We start from the raw sequence: 12,593 nt of genomic DNA on the forward strand, positions 1-12,593 counted from the left end.
TTTCTTGAAGAATTTTAAGTAAGACCATCCATCAAACATCATAAAATCAACAATTTCTAAATGCCTGAAAGATCAGATAATCCTATCTCCTGGCTTATGCTTTGAGCATAAGAATTCAAACAGAGGTTTCTTCTCAAATTGTCTTGGTATTTGGCAAAGCACAAGTGCTAAACTGTAAATAATTCTATTCTCCCAAGAGAAAGAAAATAATTGAAAGAAAGCCACTCTGATGAAAAGTATGCCAAAGAAAGTTCAGTCCCCAAATAGCCTCCAAAAGGTTCCGATCCATGTGCAGCAGATCTCATCTCAGGTGTTTTGAGAAGTTTCAAAACTCTATCGTTTACTCTTTGGTAGGAGTTGGTTCCTTATGCAACCAGAGTGCAGAGGCTCAGAATGCGTCCAATTAAAAAGATCTAATTTTCAGTATCTAATTTTGCTGGCCTCAAATCTTAAAGATGACTTTTATTTTTTGTATTTTTAACATTTTTCCTTCCTTTGACACAACTTTCCTTTATCAATGCACCTCTGCTTCTGCTTTCATTACCTAACTCCCAGCTATAATATCCTCACACCTGAATCACTTTAATAGCCTTATTATCTACCTAAGAACTCGTTTTCTTCTAGGCCATTTTATAGAGCACTACCAGATTAATCTCTCTTAAAACATTATCTCTAAAAAACATCAAGGCTAACTTATTCGACCAAGTTTCAACAACTTTCCCCAACCTGGGCTGTACCCACCTTGTCAGTCTTGGTGGTTTATTATACATTGAACACAAGGTATAAACCCAAAAAGTCCAGCCAACTTCCCTGGGGGATAACATTCCTTATATGGAAATTCAATCCATATTCGTAGATTCAACTAAGCAAACATTTTGAGTTCTCTGCTCTATGCCAGGCACCATGCTTGACAACAATGAGTAAGAAATAACATCTGTTTTAAAGAGTTCACTGTGCTGGGGAGGACAGTTTCAAGGACATCTCCTTCCATAAAAAGGTGACAATTGTTAGAAAGAGTAATGCATGAAATGGGAGAACACAAGTGTGGGGAAATAGTTAGAAATGGGAGAACACAGACGAAGGGAAAAAGTTAGAGAAAATGAACTGAAGGAAACCAAATGGGAGACACAATACATTAAGTAATTTATTTATAATGCTGATGAGGAAATTATGGCTTTCATTCCTCAATTATATTAAAAAGTATAACAGGGCCTCCTTACAGTAATGATTAAGTTGTGGCTTCAATTAGAAGGTAATGGCTTCCTAAGTTAGAGTAGAAGCATTGATGAAAGAAAGGCAGGAAATGAACCCATGCAATGCAGAACTGACAGGACTCTATGAATAATTGTATCAGGAGAGAGAATGAGAGACAAGGCATTAAGTTTGGCCTCAATTCTCAGGTGCTAAGTGCCTGGAGGAAAATAAGAAGCTGCAAAAGGAAACAGAACCAGAGGTAGGGAGGGGGAAAGACTGTGGCTTTTTAGATATGTTGATTGAAGAGATGCCCCAACTTTAAGCAAGTAGTTAGAGATGAGGTCCTGGAACACAGTATTAGTGCCTATTTGGGGAATATACATAAAGAGAATTTATTTGAATCTGCAGGACGAGAACATTAAGAAAGAGGTGCAAAAAGAAGTGCAGCGAGCCAAGGATGGAATTTTGGGATTCATTCACATTTGAAGTCAGCCGTATCTGGTTAAACCAAGTTGTGCCAGTTTGAAAAGGTTTATGGACTGTAGAAAAGCCATGTTTTTATCATATTCAACCTTGTGGGAGCAATAGTTTCTTCGAATCCCTCTTCAGTACTGTATGGTGGAAATTTTAATGAGCTTATGTCCATGAAGATGAGACCCAATCAAGGGTGGGTATTAAACTGGATTAGGTGGAGCCATGTCTCCACCCATTCCAGGTGGGTCTTGATTAGTTTTACTGGGATCCTTTAAAAGAAGAAGCACTTTGGAAAAAGCTAGACAATGACAGAGAAAGCCATCAGATCATGAGAGAGCAGAGAATGCCACAGAACCATGAAGCAAAGGGTCCACCAGCAAGCAACTTTTGGAGAAGAAAAAGAAATATGTCTCCCAGGGAGCTTCATGAAACAAGAAGTTTGAAGAGAAAGCTAGCAGACTTTGCCATGTGCCCTTCCAGCCAAGAGAGAAACGCTGAATGTCACTGACCTTCTTAAACCAAGGTATCTTTCCCTGGATGCCTTAAATTGGACATTTCTGCAGACTAGTTTTAATTGGGACATTATCTTGGCCTTAGAACTGTAAACTAGCAACGTTATTAAATTCCCCTTTTTAAAAGCCATTCCATTTCTGATATATTGCATTCTGGCTGCTAGCAATCTAGAACACCAAGCAAAGACAATAAAAAGGAGCAGTCAGAAAGTTAAGAAAAGAAGCAACACATAATCCTGAACCTGTCAGTCTCATCATGTATTGCTTTAAAATAAAGATTATGAATTATCCTCTAGCTATAGCAAATGTCTTCCCTATGAACACTTTTGACGTTTACTTTGTTAAGTGGTCATGGAAATAGGAATAAGATTTGAAAATTGATTTCAAAATATGACACAGGGATTCTTTATAATCTTTGTACTATATTATACACAAGGGTATGTTTCTAATTATGAAATGACAACATGGGAGAAAATCACATAAAATAAACTAAAATTCACTTATATTTTCCTGAGAAAAATGTTGACATGGCTTCTCTCTAGCTGATTTGACTGCTCCCAATAAACAGACTGCTATAACCTGCCACCAGCAAGCCACATGCTTCAAAACGATGAAAATAAAAGAACATATATGGTTCTACATAATAAATATTGGCCTGGCATTAAACCCAACATGTTTTGTATTTTTATTCCTAATCACAAGTCTCTTTCTTATATTACTGTTGAAAGGACCTAATAATGATTCATAAATCCAGTCCTGTAAAACTGCATGACTCCTAATGATACAGAATATTGCAGGTTTTTATAAGCCTACTCTGGGATAGAACTCTCAACTCCACAGGTCACAAAAGGATATTGATTTTGACTGACCTATGAGTAAGGGACAAATAATTCAAATAAATCTAAATCAAAACATTAACACCAAGCAATTGGAGTACAAGCTAACCAACCTACAAATCAGCGTATTGTGGTGCCTTTTTTAAAAATGTAAAGCAGTATAATTTTGATTTAGATAGAGTGCTGTCAAAGTTCTAGTTCTACTACTTAAGAGCTGTGTGATCTTGAAAATGTTAGGGAATCTCAATTTCTATATATGTAAAATGGATATCTGTATCTAACTTATTGTTATTGGGAAGATTAACTCAGGAAGCATATATAAATTACTTAGAGCCTGGTGCATATCTGTACTGGGTGAGATTGTACTGTGGCTTTGGATGCAACTAGTTTTAAAGAACAATTTTGCTTGATTTCCTTTTCCACCATAATTTTATTAACTTGTATTAGCCAGAAAGAGCAGCATTTTTGTGATCTGACATTTTCAAGATTCCACATGATTAACGCAATTTCCAGAAAACTGTATTGCTAATTTCTCTAGCCTTTATGACCACCTATGATTAATGCTCTCTCAGCTAGTAATAAATGTGATAATGTTATGAGCTCTGTAACTTGAAGCATTATAAGTAGGACAAAATGAGATGATTTATGCAATCAAAGGCAGGTAAGACAGCACATACTTGACCCTCATTCAAGAAATATAATTTCTGATAGGAGTACAGGACTAGTTAGAAGAGAAAAATGCATCATGCAAAGAAAAAGGAGCTATGCTTATAAAAGGCAATATGAGCCCTCATGAGACACGGTATAGTGATCATCAACATGGCTTTTTTAGTCAGATGTGCTTCATCTATATGTTCTCTGTGTCTCGGTTTCCTCTTCTGTGAAATGCTAATAGTTATATTCACCTTATGAGTTAATATAGATAAGGTACCTAACAGTCAAAAATATAGTTATTTCTCAATAATTCATCATTATCATTATTCTTCCTTGAATTCATCAGGGTCCTGGAAATAAACAGAAAACATAGTCAGCTGTAATTATGAAGAGAGTTTGAGGTTGGGACTATTCAAAGGTGTGGATGGAGTAAAGAGCAATAAGAGACATTGAGAGACCTGAAGACTGGCAACAGGTGGAAATCATTACCACACCTAGGTCTGCAGAGGAGAGAAAGGGGAGGACAATCTTATTACATCTGCAGTCATAAAGGGACACAGAACCACGGCATGAGGAAGAGGAGGGAATAGATATCTCTATTTCCAGCTATCCTGACCCAACAGGAAACTTGAGAGCAAGGGATCCAAGGTATTGCATTCCATCAGGGCCCCAATAGGGCAAAGAACGTCAGAAAAATGAATCTGGGAGGAGGGACATTTAACAGAGGCTGTGAGCACTTAAGGATTTTCTTATTATTAATTATTAAATAAACCCCTTATTCCTCAAATATAGGTAGTCTAAGATCAGAGCCTTTGTTTTTCTTGCCTCATTCTTTTCCCCTCCTCATCAATGCCAAGCCTGTTTTTATTTCTTTAGGAGAAATAGCAGTCTACTGTGACTGCTGTATTCCATCTGATATATTCCAGGTTTTTAATCAGTAGAGTGTAAGCCTTCGTTTTAAATTGTTTATATTTCTTTATACTGTCCCCCATTCTTAACCAAAAGAAAGAAAATTCTTGATTAAAAGTGTTTGAGGGTGGTGCAACAGTGGCTCAGTGGCAGAATTCTCACCTGCCATGCTGAGAGCCGGGTTTGATTCCTGGTGCCTGCCCATGCAAAGAGAGAAAGTGTTTGAAAAAAACAGTTAAAGGGAGATGTTTGAAAGGCAGGGAGCAGCTGCCTGACCTGAGTTTTCCCCATGATTTCAAAGACCAAAACCATGTTTGGAAACCTGCTCACGAGGGCAGGGACAGTGGAGAAGGTCCAGCTGAAAGTGGACATCATCGCTTGGGGCTGCACCATCACAGTTCTGGAGGTCAAAGACACACAGGGAAGAACCTCAGGCATGGTGCTTGGATTTGCCAAATTGGAAAGGTGCTTTCAGAAGTAACCCTACTTTTGGGCACTGGTTGAGGGTCAGCCAACTAGAATACCAAAGGGACATTCACGTTGAATGGGAAGGAGTACAGGCTGGCCACCAACAACAGGCCAAATAGTCTGCCTGGGGGACTTAGAGGTTTCGATAAGGTCCTCTGGCCCTCTCAGGTGCTGTCTAATAGTAATTCTTGCATGCCAGTCCAGATGGTGAGGAGGGCTACCCTGGAGAGTTGAAAGTTTGAGTGACTTACACACTGAATGGTGTGGACCTCTTGGTCAACTAGAAAGCACATGCCAATCAGACCACACCAGTCAATTTGACCAACCATTCCTGTTTCATCCTAGCAGGCCAGGGTTCTCCAAATATATTTGACCATGAAGTCACTACAGAAGCTGATGGTTTTTGTGCCTGTGGATGAAACCTTGATTCCTACAGGAGAAGTTGCTCCAGTGCAAAGAACTACATTTGACCTGAGGAAGCCAGATGACCTTCAAAAGTACCTGGAAGAGTTCCACATCAATAGTTTTGGCCACAATATCTGTCTGAAGGTATTTAAAGTATATTACATTAATTGATTCTCTTGTGCTGAAATGCCCTTCACATCAGGGAATATCCCATTTGATTAGGGTGTATAATTCTTTTAATGTGCTGTTGGATTTGGTGTACTAATATTTTTCTGAGAATTTCTGCATTTATATTCACAACAAATGTTGGTCTGCAGTTTTCTTTTCTTGTGGTATCTTTGTCCAGTTTTGGTATAATGATGATATTGGCTTCATGGAATGAATTAGAGAGTGCTCCAGCCTCTTCAGTTTTTTGGAAGCATTTGAGTAGAATTGGGATTAAGTCTTCTTGGAATGTTTTATAACTTCACTTGTGTAGCCATTTGATCCTGTGTTTTACTTTGGGGAAAATTTTTGATTACTGATTAAATCTCTTTACTAGTTATCGGTTTGTTGGGATATTCTCTTTCTTTTTGAATCAATGGAGGTAGTTGGTGTGTTTCTAAGAATTTGTCCAGTTCATCTACATTACCTAAATCCTTGGCATATAGTTATTTATAGTATCCTCTTATAGTCATTTTTATTTCAGTGGGGCCAGTAATAATATCCAACTCATCATTTCTGTTTTAATTATTTGTACATAGAAAATTACCAAAATTACTAAATGGAATCAAATTAATGGAAAGACCTTCCTTGTTTATAGAGTAGAAAATTAAATATTTCTAAGATGGTAATTCTAACCAAATTTATTTACAGATTCAATGCAATCCAAATGAAATTTCCAAGAGCTGCTTTGCAGAAATAGAAAAGTCGATCATCAAATTTAGATGGAAGGCTAAGGGACCTCAAGTAACCAAAGCTCTCTTGAAAACAGAAGAATGGAAGTAAGGATTTATACTTTCTGACCTTAAAACTTATTGCAAAGCAACAGCTATCAAAACAGAATGGTGCTGGCATAAGGACTGACATATAGTCAAATGGTATTGAACAGAGAGTTCATAAATCAACCCTCATATTTATGGCCAACTACTTTTTGACAAGGGGGCAAAGACCACTTAACAGGGATAGAATAATCTCTCCAACAAATGGTGCAGAAAAACTGGACCTCCATTTGCCAAATAAAGGAGCACCCATACCAAACATCATGTACAAAAATCAACTTAAAATGGATCAAAGACCTAACTATAAGAGTTAGAACTATCAAAAAAATATATAGAAGCATCTTCAGGACGTTGTGACAGGTAATGGTGTCTTAGATTTTACATCCAAGCACAAGCAACAAAAAATTAAAATAGAAAAATGGGACCTCATCAAAATTAAAAATGTTTGTATCTCAAAGGACTTTATCGTGAAAGTAAAATGAAATCTACACAATGAGAAAAATTATTTGGAAACCACATAACAGATAAAGGTTTAATATCCATTATGTATAAAGAAATTCTTCAAGTTATCAATAAAAAAGACAAACAACACAATTTCAAAATGGGCAAAAGGTTTAAATAGACATCTCTCTAAAGAAGATATACAAATGGCCAAAAAGTAAATGAAAAGATGCTCAACATTTCACCATCAGGGAAATGCATATCAAAACTACGAGACAATTCACATCCACTTGGATGGCTACTACTAAAAAAAAAAAAAAAAACAGAAAATTACAGGTGTTGGAAGCTACGTGTAAAAATAGGAATATCCATTCACGGTTGTGGGAATGTAAAATGGTGCAGCCACTGTGAAAGGCAGTTTGGCAGTTTCTCAGAAAGTTAAGAATAGATTTATCATGTGACCCAGCAATCCCACTACTAAATATATACTCCAAAGAATGGAAAGATATTTGCACACTGATGTTGAAAGGAGAATTACTCACAATTGCCATAATATGGAAGAAACCCAAGTGCTCATCAACTCATGAATGGATAAACAAAATGTGGTCTATACATACAATGGAATATTATTTGGCCATAAAATGGAATGAAGTTCTGATACATGTGACAACATAGATGAAACTTGAAGACATCATGTTGAGTGAAATAAGCCAGATGACAAAGAACAAATAGTGTATGATCTCACTGATATGAAATAAATTAGAATAAGGAAATTCATAGAGTCAGAACCTAGAATATTCTAGATATGCTAGAGGGGAAGGGAATAGGGATACGGCACAGTGTTCCTATTTGGAAAGATGGAAATGTTTTGTAATGGATGGAGGTGATGATAGCACAACACAATCAGTGTATATATATATATACATATACTATATACATATATATAGTGTATATATACACTATATATATATATATATATATATATATATATATAGCCCTGAAAGATATGTCTGAATGTGATTAAATGGGGAACTTTTAGGTTGTATGTATGGTAATAGAATGAAAACTAAAAACAAAAATCCATGGAACTGCACTGTACAAGCAGTGAACCCTAATTTAAACTGTGGACGATATTTGATGGTATAGTCATGGAAATATGCTTTCATCAGTTGTAAATACTATAGCACACCAATGCAGGATGTGAATAATAGAAACCCTGGATTTTATGCATGACTGTTCTGTAAACCTGCAACTTCTCCAGTAAAAAAAGGAAAAAAGAATTACTACTGATTAGATCATTTATGAATAGAATTGTTCATTACACTTTGGCGTAGTTGCCACACGGCAATTAAAACAACAGTAATAGCACAGTGAAGCTTAAACAAAATAACATTATGGAAACCCAGTTATCAAACACATCAGTAATTCATTTCAACTAGAACATTAAGAAGTCTCAGGTATTTTTTTTCCTCTTCTCTGATCCCTCGGATTAGTAGACTATTGGCTGGCTTTGATTGCTTATATACACAGTAATAGAAAAGAGTTGAAGGAGGAGCTAAACGAAGTGGAGAAAGAAGAGATGCAGCAAGATGTCAATGTGTTATAAACAAAAAGAGCATGTATATGGAGTCAGGAATTAAAAATTCTATGATACTGGGCAAATTATTTAATCTGACTCAGGTCAGGAAGGATTAAATAGCATTAAGCTATTGAGATAAAATGAGATGGTGACTATAATCCACCTGGCACATACGTTCTCAATACATTTTTTTATTTTTTATTTGCATGGGCAGGCACCGGGAATCGAACCCAGGTCTCCAGCATGGCATACAAGAACTCTGCTTACTGAGCCACCATGGCCAACCCTCAATACATTTTAATGCCCTTTGCTCAACTCTCTCCCTCCCCAGACCATTACATAACCCTCAAAACACAATAAAGCATTATATATCAAGAGATTCGAATATACTTGATTATTAAATAGTGCCAGAGAGCAAACTGTAAACTTGGATGTTCAACTAGATTTTTTCCCCAATCTTTACCAGTAAGATGTGAATTATCAATGGTATATTTATAAAACAAGTCATTTCAACACACACATTATGAGTATAATGAAAAACTATGTTTGCCTTAAAAAACGTAAGACAACTCAGACCTTCTGATCTTCATCAAATAGTGTCTAAGCAAGATTCACTGTAGTCACAGTGTGACATCCTGGAGGGACAACTTTTATGTTATGATTATCTTTGTGGGCAGATAAAGTGACAAGCTGATATATGGTCATAAACCCATTTAAGATGATAAAGTGCACTACATTTCCTCACTCAATTACAGTTTTTTAGGGGTGAAGCTAAGAGGATGTTTGTTATTAAATTAGATTCCCAATTTAGAGCAAGGAGGGTTAGGTTGAACATTAAGACAACCAATTTTTATTTTTTTAACTTCTTATATTTTCCTCAGTGACTTCTCTAATTTATCCTCCTTCAACTCTTCTAGAAATTTTCACCCTCATGATCACACAATTAAGTATGTAAGTACAGAAACTAAATACAATAGCTCTAAAACTTCTGCAGGGAAACTAAAATTATCTTCATACCACATACTAAATATAATGACTATTTATGAGTGCCCAATTCATAAATTAGTAGCAACCACCATAAACTAAAAGGAGTTTTCCATCCTGTATGTTCTGGTTTGCTAGCTGCTGGAATGCAACACACCAGAGATGGATTGGCTTTTAATAAAAGGGGATTTATTTTGTTGGTTCTTCAGAGGAAAGGCAGCTAACTTTCCACTGAGGTTCTTTCTTACGTGAAGGGCACAGGATGGTCTCTGCTGGTCTTCTCTCCAGGCCCCTGGGTTCCAACAACTTTCCCCGGGGTGATTTCTTTCTCCATCTCCAAGGGCCGGGGCTGAGCTACAAGTGCTGAGATGAGGAATGCCAAGCTGCTAGGCTGTGCTACTTTGCATTCTCTCATTTAAGCACCAGCCAATTAAGTCAAACGTCACTCATTGCAGCAGACACGCCTCCTAGCCGACTGCAGATGTAATTAGCAATAGATGAGATTCACGTACCATTGGTTTGTGTCTGCAGCAACAGAAATAGGTATGCTCACCTGGCCAAGTTGACAACTGAATCTAACTAACACACTGTAGAAGAAGAAATAATTATCTTAAAGACAACACAAAAGGGGAATATTAAAATGAGTCATTCTCTGAATCTCTGGCAACAGATAATCGTTTTAAAAGCTATCTTGGACATAGAGATATTATACATGGAGCAATTGCTTTTGAGAAAAGGCCTATTTCAGACTTAGTGTCTTTCTACTGAGTTTGAGCACAGAACCATAGAAGCCAGTATAGGATAGCCTGTAGGTATGTGCAGGCTGTAGGTATGTGTAGGCTACAAGCTCAGTACCTGTCATTTCAGGCACTCTTGCCCACCAGGTTAGTAAAGGAGATTAGTCATACTGGCAAACACCATCACCGAACCCCAAGGGCCAACCCATTGTCATTGGTACCCTCTTTACTAAGTCACTAAATACCACAGCAACTTTACATGGGCTCTATTCTAGTCTGCAAGCTGCCAAGAATGCAATATACAGAAACAGAATGGCTTCTAAAAAGGGGGGAGTTTATTAAGTTATAAGTTTATATGTTCTAAGGCCATGAAAATGTCCAAATTAAAGCAAGGCTATAGAAATGGCCAATCTAAGGCATCCAGGGAAAAATACCTTCGTTCAAGAGAGTCAATGACATTTAGGGCTTCTCTCTCACAGGAGAAGCACGTGGCAAACATGGCCATGTCTGCTAGCTTTCTCTTCAGGCTTCTCGTTTCATCAAGCTCTCCTGGGGGCATTTTCGTTCTTCATGTTCGGAGGTCTCTGGCTGTGTGGGCTCTAAAGCTTTTTCCAAAATGGTTCCCTCTTAAAGAGCTCCAGTAAGCGACCCCACCTTGAATGGGTGGAGACACATCTCCATGGAAATCATCTAATCAAAAATTACCACCCACAATTGGGTGGGTAACATCTCCATAGGAATAATCAATAGGCTCCCACCCAGTATTATTGAATGAGGATTAAAAGACATGGCTTTTCTGGGGTCTTCAACAGATTCAAACCAGCACAGGCACTTAACCTGATGGCGATTATACTCATAAAGGTTATCATGAAATCAGTTAGGTTCAGAAGAACCTATCATAGCTACCCAGATAGAGTTAGGCCTGGAGACAAAACTCATCCCAGTAAATAACAGATTTGAGAAATGCAAAGTTCTAAAATTCCTGTTTGTTTGCAAGATGAAGAAAATACTTCTATCTGCTAAGTGTGTTGTTGCTTTTGATTAACAAAAGACGTGTGTGTGAGTGATTTAACAATACATCTTTCCCTTTGGGGACAATTGTACCCATTGCAGTATTAAATGAGCCAAAGACCAAGTCCTGCATCCCGAACTAATGATTCAATAGCACATGGGTAAAAATAAGTGATGTGTGTGTTTCTCCTGCACTAGAACCACATATCAGCTTCAGTATACTTGATTAAAACTGATAGCTCTCTCATGGCTTATCCTCTGTTTTTAGAAAGTGATAGGACATGCAGCTTGAAAACGAAACTTCTCCATTTAGTTGGACCCTCATAAGCCACTACATTTAGCACTTTCATTTTTCCTATGAGGAGTCTATTTTACAGTGGAGAAATGCCTGATCATTACCCATAAGAACTTCCTTCCTAGGTATGAACAGACTTAAAGGATGCCATTCTCTGCGTAAATTCCAAATTGAAATCACCAATGCTCTGTAGCAACTACCACTAGGAGATCAATCTTTAACTATGAAATCAGCAACAGAAAAGTGTCAAATCATTTGATCTCTCACCAGACCTCAGGATGGACAGGATGACAGCCCTTTCAAGCAGCAATTTGTCTCAGATGATTTTGATGCCTGTTGTGGGGATAAACCATGTAAAATGGCTTATCTCTTCCCTCCCTTCAATTCAGATAGGACCAAATAAAATTGGAATTGGAACTGGCAGATCTAGCGCAAAGTTCTAGCTAGACTGCTCACTTGGAAAACTTTTCTTAATCTTTTGGAACTTCAGATGTGTCACTGCAATGTGAGAATAATATCAATTTCATGACTATACTGTAACAATAAAATGTGACAACCCATGTACAAATTCAGACACTGTAGAAGATGACGCAGTTAAAATGGGCAGATTCTTGATCTTTGCTCGGAAGTCATCTTGTTCAATGAAACCATCATTGTTTGTTTGTTTTTTCCTGAGATGCTGTATTTTAGGACACACACACACAGGCACAAGTCTACTTTCTTTCTCTTCTAGCAAAAGGCTATTTAGAGACCTAATATGCAGACTTAATGTGTAGTCAGCAGTTACATCTCATCCCTTGCCAAGGTAAGTATAGAAGGGCAATAAACATGAATAAGTTTCAAAAGCCTACCAAAGGAACCCAAAAACTATATAATATTCCATGTCTTAACCTGATCACAGCTGCTTCAGCTTATCTTCATGCAGAAATGGATGATGACTCTTCAGTAAGTTAGGTACTTCAATTTGCATCCTAAAATGCCAAATGTGTTCCTCTGTATGCCTATTAGATAAAATAAAAACATTCCGAAACACCACACATCTAAACTTTGGGTATTCTCCACACAGTTCAATGTAGAATTGCAACCATGTGGTTCCAACCAAAAGCCAAGCTAA

General features: G+C 37.3%; 1 pseudogene; it reads left to right on the plus strand.

Moving 5' to 3' along the window:
• The first annotated feature begins 4,868 nt into the window (after positions 1–4,868).
• On the plus strand, positions 4,869–5,623 carry LOC143665143 (galactose mutarotase pseudogene; annotated as a pseudogene).
• The last annotated feature ends 6,970 nt before the right edge of the window (positions 5,624–12,593 follow it).

The sequence above is a fragment of the Tamandua tetradactyla genome, chromosome 21 (assembly GCF_023851605.1).
Source record: "Tamandua tetradactyla isolate mTamTet1 chromosome 21, mTamTet1.pri, whole genome shotgun sequence".
NCBI lineage: Eukaryota > Metazoa > Chordata > Mammalia > Pilosa > Myrmecophagidae > Tamandua > Tamandua tetradactyla.